Genomic DNA, 14,911 nt, shown 5'->3' on the forward strand with positions numbered 1-14,911 from the left:
CGCAGCCTTGATAATAGGTAATTATTCCCTAAGCCTTGATAACAGGTAATTATTCCCTAAGCCTTGATAACAGGTAATCATTCCCTCAGCCTTGATAATAGGTAATCATTCCCTCAGTCTTGATAGAAGACGGTCAGTCCACAACAGTCATTGTACCTACTCAGCAGCCACTGAGCTCACCACTGTTCATCCATCACAGCTCTCTGATGCTTCACTGTTTGAGCTCACACATTATGAGTGAAGTGAGAGTAAGAGCCTCAGTATCTGAGAGGTTGTAGGAAGCATCCAAACATCCGCCGCTCTAAGTAAATCTTGTTGCCCTCCATGAGGTAGTTTACCCAATTGATCAACTCGGAGACGAACGATGGTGTTGTGGGGAAGTTGTGTGCTTGGAGCGCTGCCTCTGATGTGTCAGTGTTTATGTTGCTCTTGTGAATGTCAGTGAGAAATGAACGTTGAACTTCAGAGGCTAGTGAACGCAGCCCATTAGTCCACACACTCCAGCTGACACACACACACACTAAACTATAATATTAATAACCACAAGTAACTCACACTTACCAGAATAACCTTGAAACGACGTTTCGGTCCATCCTGGACAATTATCAAGTAACAGTTGATCAAGGAAATGAAGACACCAGAAGACAGTAAGAGGGAGTGGGGGGGGGTTGAAGAAAGACGGAAGACAGATCACAATGAAGAAATGCCACAAAACAGGACAAGTGAAAACTATTACTACTACTATTACCTTTATTACTGCTAATTACTACTGAGTAACCTAACTATTTTGTAGTATTCTCGTCACATTACCTGTCTTCTTCCTTCCACTTTCTCACCTGTTCTCTGGTCCTCTCAGTTTCTGCAGGCATATGATGGGCGCAACTAGATGCTGGTGTTTGCCCTTCCTCTGTAGCACCACCAGCACTTTAACACCACCAACAATGTAGCACCACCAAAACTGTCGCACCATCAAAACTGTAGCACCAGCAACACTGTAGCAGTACCAACATTGTCTCACCACCAACACTTAAGCCCCACCAACACTGTCGCACCACCACCACTGCAGCACCACTAACACTGTAGCAACAACAATGCAGCACCACCAACACTGTTGTACCAACACTGAAGCATCACCAAAACTGTAGCAACACCAATATTGTAGCACCACCAGCACTGTCTAACCACTAACATTGTAGCCCCCACCAACGCTGTCACACCACCAACACTGTAGCACCAGCAACACTGTAGCACCATTAACAATGCAGCACCACCAACACTGCAGCACTACCAACACTGTAGCACCAACACTGTAGCACCACTAGCATGTAGTACCACCAACACTGTAGCACCACCAACAATGCAGCACCACCAACACTGTAGCATCACCACCAACACTGCAGCACCACCAACACTGTAGCATCACCACCAACACTGTAGCACCACCAACACTGTCGCACCACCAACACTGTAGCACCACCAACACTGTAACACCACCAACACTGTCGCACCACCAACACTGTAGCACCACCAACACTGTCGCACCACCAACACTGCAGCAACAACACTGTAGCACCACCAACACTGTAGCACCACCAACACTGTAGCACCACCAACACTGCAGCACCACCAACACTGTAGCACCACCAACACTGTAGCACCACCAACACTGTAGCCCCACCAACACTGTAGCACCACCAACACTGTAGCACCAACACTGTAGCACCACCAGCATGTCGTACTACCAACACTGCAGCAACACAAACACTAGCACCACCAGCATTGTAGCACCACAAACATTGTAGCACCACCAACACTGTAGCACCACCAACACTGTAGCACCACCAACACTGCAGCACCACCAACACTGTAGCACCACCAACACTGTAGCACCACCAACAATGCAGCACCACCAACACTGTAGCATCACCACCAACACTGTAGCACCACCAGCATGTCGTACTACCAACACTGCAGCAACACAAACACTAGCACCACCAGCATTGTAGCACCACAAACATTGTAGCACCACCAACACTGTAGCACCACCAACACTGTAGCACCACCAACACTGTAGCACCACCAACACTAGCACCACCAACAATGAAGCACCACCAACACTGTAGCATCACCACCAACACTGTAGCACCACCAGCATGTCGTACTACCAACACTGCAGCAACACAAACACTAGCACCACCAGCATTGTAGCACCACAAACATTGTAGCACCACCAACACTGTAGCACCACCAACACTGTAGCACCACCAACACTGCAGCACCACCAACACTGTAGCACCACCAACACTGCAGCACCACCAACACTGCAGCAACACAAACACTAGCACCACCAGCATTGTAGCACCACAAACATTGTAGCACCACCAACACTGCAGCACCACCAACACTGTAGCACCACCAACACTGCAGCACCACCAACACTGTAGCACCACCAACACTGCAGCACCACCAACATTAATAAAGAATAATAGCAGTGTCAGTCACAACCATCACAGGAAAACATCAACACTGAAGAAACATGGTGAAGACCATTCCTTAACTGACAATGTTTCGCTCTGCGAAAAACCTTATCGTTTTAAGATAAAACAACACAGGGTGAATGATTTTAATCATAAGTAAACGCTAAACCCCCAAGGATCATATACATAGGGTGAAACGTTGTCCAATTTGTTACTGAACGAATCTTTCATCTGTCAGCTGCATGTCAGCGCTGACATCTTGAAATACTACTCATTTCCAGGTTACTGTCAGCCATACTCACTATTGTTAATTGCTTTTCAGCATTTTCTAACTGCTGACTGTGCTTACTGAGTGCTGTTACACTGTGCTGTTATACTGTGTTACTGAGTGCTGTTACTGAGTGCTGTTATACTGTGTTGTTACTGAGTGCTGTTACTGAGTGCTGTTATACTGTGTTGTCACTGAGTGCTGTTATACTGTGTTGTTACTGAGTGCTGTTATACTGTGTTGTTACTGAGTGCTGTTATACTGTGTTGTTACTGAGTGCTGTTATACTGTGTTGTTACTGAGTGCTGTTACACTTTGTTACTGAGTGCTGTTATACTGTGTTACTGAGTGCTGTTATACTGTGTTGTTACTGACTGCTGTTATACTGTGTTGTTACTGAGTGCTGTTACACTGTGTTGTTACTGAGTGCTGTTATACTGTGTTGTTACTGAGTGCTGTTATACTGTGTTGTTACTGAGTGCTGTTACACTGTGTTGTTACTGAGTGCTGTTACACTGTGCTGTTACTGAGTGCTGTTATACTGTGTTGTTACTGAGTGCTGTTACACTGTGTTGTTACTGAGTGCTGTTACACTGTGTTGTTACTGAGTGCTGTTATACTGTGTTGTTACTGAGTGCTGTTATACTGTGTTGTTACTGAGTGCTGTTACACCGTGTTGTTACTGAGTGCTGTTACACTGTGTTGTTACTGAGTGCTGTTATACTGTGTTGTTACTGAGTGCTGTTATACTGTGCTGTTACTGAGTGCTGTTATACTGTGTTGTTACTGAGTGCTGTTATACTGTGCTGTTACTGAGTGCTGTTATACTGTGCTGTTACTGAGTGCTGTTATACTGTGTTGTTACTGAGTGATGTTATACTGTGTTGTTACTGAGTGCTGTTATACTGTGTTGTTACTGAGTGCTGTTATACTGTGTTGTTACTGAGTGCTGTTATACTGTGCTGTTACTGAGTGCTGTTATACTGTGCTGTTACTGAGTGCTGTTATACTGTGTTGTTACTGAGTGCTGTTATACTGTGTTGTTACTGAGTGCTGTTATTGAGTGCTGTTACACTGTGTTGTTACTGAGTGCTGTTACTGAGTGCTGTTATACTGTGTTGTTACTGAGTGCTGTTATACTGTGCTGTTACTGAGTGCTGTTATACTGTGTTGTTACTGAGTGCTGTTATACTGTGCTGTTATACTGTGTTGTTACTGAGTGCTGTTACTGAGTGCTGTTACACTGTGTTGTTACTGAGTGCTGTTATACTGTGTTGTTACTGAGTGCTGTTATACTGTGTTGTTACTGAGTGCTGTTACACTTTGTTACTGAGTGCTGTTATACTGTGTTGTTACTGAGTGCTGTTACACTTTGTTACTGAGTGCTGTTATACTGTGTTGTTACTGAGTGCTGTTACTGAGTGCTGTTATACTGTGTTGTCACTGAGTGCTGTTATACTGTGTTGTTACCGAGTGCTGTTATACTGTGTTGTTACTGAGTGCTGTTATACTGTGTTGTTACTGAGTGCTGTTATACTGTGTTGTTACTGAGTGCTGTTACACTTTGTTACTGAGTGCTGTTATACTGTGTTACTGAGTGCTGTTATACTGTGTTGTTACTGACTGCTGTTATACTGTGTTGTTACAGAGTGCTGTTACACTGTGTTGTTACTGAGTGCTGTTATACTGTGTTGTTACTGAGTGCTGTTATACTGTGTTGTTACTGAGTGCTGTTACACTGTGTTGTTACTGAGTGCTGTTACACTGTGTTGTTACCGAGTGCTGTTATACTGTGTTGTTACTGAGTGCTGTTACACTGTGTTGTTACTGAGTGCTGTTACACTGTGTTGTTACTGAGTGCTGTTATACTGTGTTGTTACTGAGTGCTGTTATACTGTGTTGTTACTGAGTGCTGTTACACCGTGTTGTTACTGAGTGCTGTTATACTGTGCTGTTACTGAGTGCTGTTATACTGTGTTGTTACTGAGTGCTGTTACACTGTGCTGTTACTGAGTGCTGTTATACTGTGCTGTTACTGAGTGCTGTTACACTGTGTTGTTACTGAGTGCTGTTATACTGTGCTGTTACTGAGTGCTGTTATACTGAGTGCTGTTATACTGTGTTGTTACTGAGTGCTGTTATACTGTGTTGTTACTGAGTGCTGTTATACTGTGTTGTTACTGAGTGCTGTTATACTGTGTTGTTACTGAGTGCTGTTATACTGTGTTCTTACTGAGTGCTGTTACTGAGTGCTGTTATACTGTGTTGTTACTGAGTGCTGTTATACTGTGTTGTTACTGAGTGCTGTTATACTGTGCTGTTACTGAGTGCTGTTATACTGTGTTGTTACTGAGTGCTGTTATACTGTGCTGATATACTGTGTTGTTACTGAGTGCTGTTACTGAGTGCTGTTACACTGTGTTGTTACTGAGTGCTGTTATACTGTGTTGTTACTGAGTGCTGTTATACTGTGTTGTTACTGAGTGCTGTTATACTGTGTTGTTACTGAGTGCTGTTACTGAGTGCTCTTATACTGTGTTGTTACTGAGTGCTGTTATACTGTGTTGTTACTGAGTGCTGTTATACTGTGTTGTTACTGAGTGCTGTTATACTGTGTTGTTACTGAGTGCTGTTATACTGTGCTGTTACTGAGTGCTGTTATACTGTGTTGTTACTGAGTGCTGTTATACTGTGTTGTTACTGAGTGTTGTTATACTTTGTTACTGAGTGCTGTTATACTGTGTTGTTACTGAGTGCTGTTATACTGTGTTGTTACTGAGTGCTGTTATACTGTGTTGTTACTGAGTGCTGTTATACTGTGTTGTTACTGAGTGCTGTTATACTGTGTTGTTACTGAGTGCTGTTATACTGTGTTGTTACTGAGTGTTGTTATACTTTGTTACTGAGTGCTGTTATACTGTGTTGTTACTGAGTGCTGTTATACTGTGTTGTTACTGAGTGCTGTTATACTGTGTTGTTACTGAGTGCTGTTATACTGTGTTGTTACTGAGTGCTGTTATACTGTGCTGTTACTGAGTGCTGTTATACTGTGCTGTTACTGAGTGCTGTTACACTGTGTTGTTACTGAGTGCTGTTATACTGTGTTGATACTGAGTGCTGTTATACTGTGTTGTTACTGAGTGCTGTTATACTGTGTTACTGAGTGCTGTTACACCGTGTTGTTACTGAGTGCTGTTATACTGTGTTCTTACTGAGTGCTGTTATACTGTGTTGTTACTGAGTGCTTTTACACGGTGTTGTTACTGAGTGCTGTTATACTGTGTTGTTACTGAGTGCTGTTATACTGTGTTGTTACTGAGTGCTGTTACTGAGTGCTGTTATACTGTGTTGTTACTGAGTGCTGTTACACTGTGTTGTTACTGAGTGCTGTTATACTGTGTTGTTACTGAGTGCTGTTATACTGTGTTGTTACTGAGTGCTGTTATACTGTGCTGTTACTGAGTGCTTTTATACTGTGTTGTTACTGAGTGCTGTTACTGAGTGCTGTTATACTGTGTTGTTACTGAGTGCTGTTACACCGTGTTGTTACTGAGTGCTGTTACACCGTGTTGTTACTGAGTGCTGTTACACTGTGTTGTTACTGAGTGCTGTTATACTGTGTTGTTACAGAGTGCTGTTATACTGTGTTGTTACTGAGTGCTGTTATACTGTGTTGTTACTGAGTGCTGTTATACTGTGTTGTTACTGAGTGCTGTTATACTGTGTTGTTACTGAGTGCTGTTATATTGTGTTGTTACTGAGTGCTGTTATACTGTGCTGTTACTGAGTGCTGTTACACTGTGTTGTTACTGAGTGCTGTTATACTGTGTTGTTACTGAGTGCTGTTACTGAGTGCTGTTATACTGTGGTTATACTGTGTTGTTACTGAGTGCTGTTATACTGTGTTGTTACTGAGTGCTGTTACACTGTGTTGTTACTGAGTGCTGTTATACTGTGTTGTTACTGAGTGTTGTTATACTGTGTTACTGAGTGCTGTTATACTGTGCTGTTACTGAGTGCTGTTATACTGTGTGTTGTTACTGAGTGCTGTTATACTGTGTTGTTACTGAGTGCTGTTACTGAGTGCTGTTATACTGTGCTGTTACTGAGTGCTGTTATACTGTGTTGTTACTGAGTGCTGTTACACTGTGTTGTTACTGAGTGCTGTTATACTGTGTTGTTACTGAGTGCTGTTATACTGTGTTGTTACTGAGTGCTGCTATACTGTGTTGCTACTGAGTGCTGTTACACTGTGTTGTTACTGAGTGCTGTTATACTGTGTTGTTACTGAGTGCTGTTATACTGTGCTGTTACTGAGTGCTGTTACACTGTGTTGTTACTGAGTGCTGTTATACTGTGCTGTTACTGAGTGCTGTTACACTGTGTTGTTACTGAGTGCTGTTATACTGTGTTGTTACTGAGTGCTGTTACTGAGTGCTGTTATACTGTGCTGTTACTGAGTGCTGTTACACTGTGTTGTTACTGAGTGCTGTTACACTGTGTTGTTACTGAGTGCTGTTACACTGTGTTGTTACTGAGTGCTGTTACACTGTGTTGTTACTGAGTGCTGTTACACCGTGTTGTTACTGAGTGCTGTTATACTGTGGTGTTACTGAGTGCTGTTATACTGTGTTGTTACTTAGTGCTGTTATACTGTGTTGTTACTGAGTGCTGTTATACTGTGTTGTTACTGAGTGCTGTTATACTGTGTTGTTACTGAGTGCTGTTATACTGTGTTGTTACTGAGTGCTGTTATACTGTGCTGTTACTGAGTGCTGTTACACCGTGTTGTTACTGAGTGCTGTTATACTGTGTTGTTACTGAGTGCTGTTATACTGTGTTGTTACTGAGTGCTGTTATACTGTGTTGTTACTGAGTGCTGTTACACTGTTTTGTTACTGAGTGCTGTTATACTGTGTTGTTACTGAGTGCTGTTATACTGTGTTGTTACTGAGTGCTGTTACACTGTGTTGTTACTGAGTGCTGTTATACTGTGTTGTTACTGAGTGCTGTTATACTGTGTTGTTACTGAGTGCTGTTATACTGTGTTGTTACTGAGTGCTGTTATACTGTGTTACTGAGTGCTGTTATACTGTGTTGTTACTGAGTGCTGTTATACTGTGTTGTTACTGAGTGCTGTTATACTGTGTTGTTACTGAGTGCTGTTATACTGTGTTGTTACTGAGTGCTGTTACACTGTGTTGTTACTGAGTGCTGTTATACTGTGTTGTTACTGAGTGCTGTTATACTGTGTTGTTACTGAGTGCTGTTATACTGTGTTGTTACTGAGTGCTGTTATACTGTGTTGTTACTGAGTGCTGTTATACTGTGTTGTTACTGAGTGCTGTTACTGAGTGCTGTTACACTGTGTTGTTACTGAGTGCTGTTATACTGTGTTGTTACTGAGTGCTGTTATACTGTGTTGTTACTGAGTGCTGTTATACTGTGTTGTTACTGAGTGCTGTTATACTGTGTTGTTACTGAGTGCTGTTATACTGTGTTGTTACTGAGTGCTGTTATACTGTGTTGTTACTGAGTGCTGTTATACTGTGTTACTGAGTGCTGTTATACTGTGTTACTGAGTGCTGTTATACTGTGTTGTTACTGAGTGCTGTTATACTGTGTTGTTACTAAGTGCTGTTATACTGTGTTACTGAGTGCTGTTATACTGTGTTGTTACTGAGTGCTGTTATACTGTGTTACTGAGTGCTGTTATACTGTGTTACTGAGTGCTGTTATACTGTGTTGTTACTGAGTGCTGTTATACTGTGTTGTTACTGAGTGCTGTTATACTGTGTTGTTACTGAGTGCTGTTATACTGTGTTGTTACTGAGTGCTGTTATACTGTGTTACTGAGTGCTGTTATACTGTGTTGTTACTGAGTGCTGTTACACTGTGTTGTTACTGAGTGCTGTTATACTGTGTTGTTACTGAGTGCTGTTACACTGTGTTGTTACTGAGTGCTGTTATACTGTGTTGTTACTGAGTGCTGTTACACTGTGTTGTTACTGAATGCTGTTACACTGTGTTGTTACTGAGTGCTGTTATACTGTGTTGTTACTGAGTGCTGTTACACTGTGTTGTTACTGAGTGCTGTTACACTGTGTTGTTACTGAGTGCTGTTACACTGTGTTGTTACTGAGTGCTGTTATACTGTGTTGTTACTGAGTGCTGTTATACTGTGTTGTTACTGAGTGCTGTTACACCGTGTTGTTACTGAGTGCTGTTACACTGTGTTGTTACTGAGTGCTGTTATACTGTGTTGTTACTGAGTGCTGTTATACTGTGTTGTTACTGAGTGCTGTTATACTGTGTTGTTACTGAGTGCTGTTATACTGTGTTGTTACTGAGTGCTGTTACACCGTGTTGTTACTGAGTGCTGTTACACTGTGTTGTTACTGAGTGCTGTTATACTGTGTTGTTACTGAGTGCTGTTATACTGTGTTGTTACTGAGTGCTGTTATACTGTGTTGTTAATGAGTGCTGTTATACTGTGTTGTTACTGAGTGCTGTTACACTGTGTTGTTACTGAGTGCTGTTATACTGTGCTGTTACTGTGTTGTTACTGAGTGCTGTTATACTGTGTTGTTACTGTGTTATTACTGAGTGCTGTTACACTGTGTTGTTACTGAGTGCTGTTATACTGTGTTGTTACTGTGTTGTTACTGAGTGCTGTTATACTGTGTTGTTACTGAGTGCTGTTATACTGTGTTGTTACTGAGTGCTGTTATACTGTGTTACTGAGTGCTGTTATACTGTGTTACTGAGTGCTGTTATACTGTGTTGTTACTGAGTGCTGTTACACTGTGTTGTTACTGAGTGCTGTTATACTGTGTTGTTACTGAGTGCTGTTACACTGTGTTGTTACTGAGTGCTGTTATACTGTGTTGTTACTGAGTGCTGTTACACTGTGTTGTTACTGAGTGCTGTTACACTGTGTTGTTACTGAGTGCTGTTATACTGTGTTGTTACTGAGTGCTGTTACACTGTGTTGTTACTGAGTGCTGTTACACTGTGTTGTTACTGAGTGCTGTTACACTGTGTTGTTACTGAGTGCTGTTATACTGTGTTGTTACTGAGTGCTGTTATACTGTGTTACTGAGTGCTGTTATACTGTGTTACTGAGTGCTGTTATACTGTGTTGTTACTGAGTGCTGTTACACTGTGTTGTTACTGAGTGCTGTTATACTGTGTTGTTACTGAGTGCTGTTACACTGTGTTGTTACTGAGTGCTGTTATACTGTGTTGTTACTGAGTGCTGTTACACTGTGTTGTTACTGAGTGCTGTTACACTGTGTTGTTACTGAGTGCTGTTATACTGTGTTGTTACTGAGTGCTGTTACACTGTGTTGTTACTGAGTGCTGTTACACTGTGTTGTTACTGAGTGCTGTTACACTGTGTTGTTACTGAGTGCTGTTATACTGTGTTGTTACTGAGTGCTGTTATACTGTGTTACTGAGTGCTGTTACACCGTGTTGTTACTGAGTGCTGTTACACTGTGTTGTTACTGAGTGCTGTTATACTGTGTTGTTACTGAGTGCTGTTATACTGTGTTGTTACTGAGTGCTGTTATACTGTGTTGTTAATGAGTGCTGTTATACTGTGTTGTTACTGAGTGCTGTTACACTGTGTTGTTACTGAGTGCTGTTACACTGTGCTGTTACTGTGTTGTTACTGAGTGCTGTTATACTGTGTTGTTACTGTGTTATTACTGAGTGTTGTTACACTGTGTTGTTACTGAGTGCTGTTATACTGTGTTGTTACTGTGTTGTTACTGAGTGCTGTTATACTGTGCTGTTACTGAGTGCTGTTATACTGTGTTGTTACTGAGTGCTGTTATACTGTGTTGTTACTGCGTGCTGTTATACTGTGTTGTTACTGAGTGCTGTTATACTGTGTTGTTACTGAGTGCTGTTATACTTTGTTACTGTGTTGTTACTGAGTGCTGTTATACTGTGTTGCTATTGTGTTATTACTGAGTGCTGTTACACTGTGTTGTTACTGAGTGCTGTTATACTGTGTTGTTACTGAGTGCTGTTATACTGTGCTGTTACTGAGTGCTGTTATACTGTGTTGTTACTGAGTGCTGTTATACTGTGCTGTTACTGAGTGCTGTTATACTGTGTTGTTACTGAGTGCTGTTATACTGTGTTGTTACTGAGTGCTGTTATACTGTGTTGTTACTGAGTGCTGTTATACTGTGTTGTTACTGAGTGCTGTTATACTGTGTTTTTACTGAGTGCTGTTATACTGTGTTGTTACTGAGTGCTGTTATACTGTGTTGTTACTGAGTGCTGTTATTCTGTGTTGTTACTGTGTTGTTACTGAGTGCTGTTATACTGTGTTGTTACTAAGTGCTGTTACACTGTGTTGTTACTGAGTGCTGTTACACTGTGTTGTTACTGTGTTGTTACTGAGTGCTGTTACACTGTGTTGTTACTGAGTGCTGTTACACTGTGTTGTTACTGAGTGCTGTTATACTGTGCTGTTACTGAGTGCTGTTATACTGTGTTGTTACTCTGTTGTTACTGAGTGCTGTTATACTGTGTTGTTACTGAGTGCTGTTATACTGTGTTGTTACTGAGTGCTGTTATACTGTGTTGATACTGAGTGCTGTTATACTGTGTTGTTACTGAGTGCTGTTACACTGTGTTGTTACTGAGTGCTGTTATACTGTGCTGTTACTGAGTGCTGTTATACTGTGTTGTTACTGAGTGCTGTTATACTGTGCTGTTACTGAGTGCTGTTATACTGTGTTGTTACTGAGTGCTGTTATACTGTGCTGTTACTGAGTGCTGTTATACTGTGTTGTTACCGAGTGCTGTTACACCGTGTTGTTACTGAGTGCTGTTATACTGTGTTGTTACTGAGTGCTGTTACACTGTGTTGTTACTGAGTGCTGTTACACTGTGTTGTTACTGAGTGCTGTTATACTGTGTTGTTACTGAGTGCTGTTATACTGAGTTGTTACTGAGTGCTGTTACACTGTGTTGTTACTGAGTGCTGTTATACTGTGTTGTTACTGAGTGCTGTTATACTGTGTTGTTACTGAGTGCTGTTACTGAGTGCTGTTATACTGTGTTGTTACTGAGTGCTGTTACACTGTGTTGTTACTGAGTGTTGTTACTGAGTGCTGTTATACTGTGCTGTTACTGAGTGCTGTTACACTGTGTTGTTACTGAGTGCTGTTATACTGTGTTGTTACTGAGTGCTGTTATACTGTGTCGTTACTGAGTGCTGTTATACTGTGCTGTTACTGAGTGCTGTTATACTGTGTTGTTACTGAGTGCTGTTATACTGTGCTGTTACTGAGTGCTGTTATACTGTGTTGTTACTGAGTGCTGTTATACTGTGCTGTTACTGAGTGCTGTTATACTGTGTTGTTACTGAGTGCTGTTATACTGTGTTGTTACTGAGTGCTGTTATACTGTGTTGTTACTGAGTGCTGTTACACTGTGTTGTTACTGAGTGCTGTTACTGAGTGCTGTTATACTGTGTTGTTACTGAGTGCTGTTACACTGTGTTGTTACTGAGTGCTGTTATACTGTGCTGTTACTGAGTGCTGTTATACTGTGTTGTTACTGAGTGCTGTTATACTGTGCTGTTATACTGTGTTGTTACTTAGTGCTGTTACTGAGTGCTGTTACACTGTGTTGTTACTGAGTGCTGTTACACTGTGTTGTTACTGAGTGCTGTTATACTGTGTTGTTACTGAGTGCTGTTATACTGTGTTGTTACTGAGTGCTGTTACACTGTGTTGTTACTGAGTGCTGTTATACTGTGTTGTTACTGAGTGCTGTTATACTGTGTTGTTACTGAGTGCTGTTATACTGTGTTGTTACTGAGTGCTGTTATACTGTGTTGTTACTGAGTGCTGTTATACTGTGTTGTTACTGAGTGCTGTTATACTGTGTTGTTACTGTGTTGTTACTGAGTGCTGTTATACTGTGTTGTTACTGAGTGCTGTTATACTGTGTTGTTACTGAGTGCTGTTATACTGTGTTGTTACTGAGTGCTGTTACACTGTGTTGTTACTGAGTGTTGTTATACTGTGTTGTTACTGAGTGCTGTTACTGAGTGCTGTTATACTGTGCTGTTACTGAGTGCAGTTACACTGTGTTGTTACTGAGTGCTGTTATACTGTGTTGTTACTGAGTGCTGTTATACTGTGTTGTTACTGTGTTGTTACGGAGTGCTGTTATACTGTGTTGTTACTGAGTGCCGTTACACTGTGTTGTTACTGAGTGCTGTTATACTGTGTTGTTACTGAGTGCTGTTATACTGTGTTGTTACTGAGTGCTGTTATACTGTGCTGTTACTGAGTGCTGTTATACTGTGCTGTTACTGAGTGCTGTTACACTGTGCTGTTACTGAGTGCTGTTACACTGTGTTGTTACTGAGTGCTGTTATACTGTGTTGTTACTGAGTGCTGTTATACTGTGTTGTTACTGAGTGCTGTTATACTGTGTTGTTACTGAGTGCTGTTACACTGTGTTGTTACTGAGTGCTGTTATACTGTGTTGTTACTGAGTGCTGTTACACCGTGTTGTTACTGAGTGCTGTTACACTGTGTTGTTACTGAGTGCTGTTATACTGTGTTGTTACTGAGTGCTGTTATACTGTGTTATTACTGAGTGCTGTTACACCGTGTTGTTACTGAGTGCTGTTACACCGTGTTGTTACTGAGTGCTGTTATACTGTGTTGTTACTGAGTGCTGTTATACTGTGTTGTTACTGAGTGCTGTTATACTGTGTTGTTACTGAGTGCTGTTATACTGTGTTGTTACTGAGTGCTGTTATACTGTGTTGTTACTGAGTGCTGTTATATTGTGTTGTTACTGAGTGCTGTTATACTGTGTTGTTACTGAGTGCTGTTATACTGTGCTGTTACTGAGTGCTGTTATACTGTGCTGTTACTGAGTGCTGTTATACTGTGTTGTTACTGAGTGCTGTTATACTGTGTTGTTACTGAGTGCTGTTATACTGTGCTGTTACTGAGTGCTGTTATACTGTGTTGTTACTGAGTGCTGTTATACTGTGTTGTTACTGAGTGCTGTTATACTGTGTTACTGAGTGCTGTTATACTGTGTTGTTACTGAGTGCTGTTATACTGCGTTGTTACTGAGTGCTGTTATACTGTGTTGTTACTGAGTGCTGTTATACTGTGTTGTTACTGTGTTGTTACTGAGTGCTGTTATACTGTGTTGTTACTGAGTGCTGTTATACTGTGTTGTTACTGAGTGCTGTTACACTGTGTTGTTACTGAGTGCTGTTATACTGTGTTGTTACTGAGTGCTGTTATACTGTGTTGTTACTGAGTGCTGTTATACTGTGTTGTTACTGAGTGCTGTTATACTGTGTTACTGAGTGCTGTTATACTGTGCTGTTACTGAGTGCTGTTATACTGTGTTGTTACTGAGTGCTGTTACACTGTGTTGTTACTGAGTGCTGTTATACTGTGTTGTTACTGAGTGCTGTTACACTGTGCTGTTACTGAGTGCTGTTATACTGTGTTGTTACTGAGTGCTGTTATACTGTGTTGTTACTGAGTGCTGTTATACTGTGTTACTGAGTGCTGTTATACTGTGCTGTTACTGAGTGCTGTTATACTGTGTTGTTACTGAGTGCTGTTACACTGTGTTGTTACTGAGTGCTGTTATACTGTGTTGTTACTGAGTGCTGTTACACTGTGCTGTTACTGAGTGCTGTTATACTGTGTTGTTACTGAGTGCTGTTACACTGTGTTGTTACTGAGTGCTGTTATACTGTGTTGTTACTGAGTGCTGTTACACTGTGCTGTTACGGTGCAGCAAGCGCGTGCTACTAGAAAACTGTCTCGTGCTATGTCAGCTGTGTAACCAAACATTCTGGCTCGCAAATTCAGGTGTGTTTACAGTATTGCAAAACGCCAGGTGTTCTTGTCGTATAGTGCTTATCAAGACAGCTCCTGGCCCCGCCCCCTAGACCATTCTGATAGGCGTCACTCACTACCGACCTCTTGGACCTTATATCTACTCTTGAAGCTGTGCATTTAACTCGCAGCCACTGCATCAAGTGATTCCACTTTTCAACATCCTGGAACTACACATATGCAACATCTGGATATCTTTATTGTAGACGTTTCGCCATCCAGTGGCTTTATCAATACAGATTCTAGGACATAAT

Source organism: Cherax quadricarinatus, chromosome 74, assembly GCF_038502225.1.
Source record: "Cherax quadricarinatus isolate ZL_2023a chromosome 74, ASM3850222v1, whole genome shotgun sequence".
In the NCBI taxonomy this organism is placed as follows: domain Eukaryota; kingdom Metazoa; phylum Arthropoda; class Malacostraca; order Decapoda; family Parastacidae; genus Cherax; species Cherax quadricarinatus.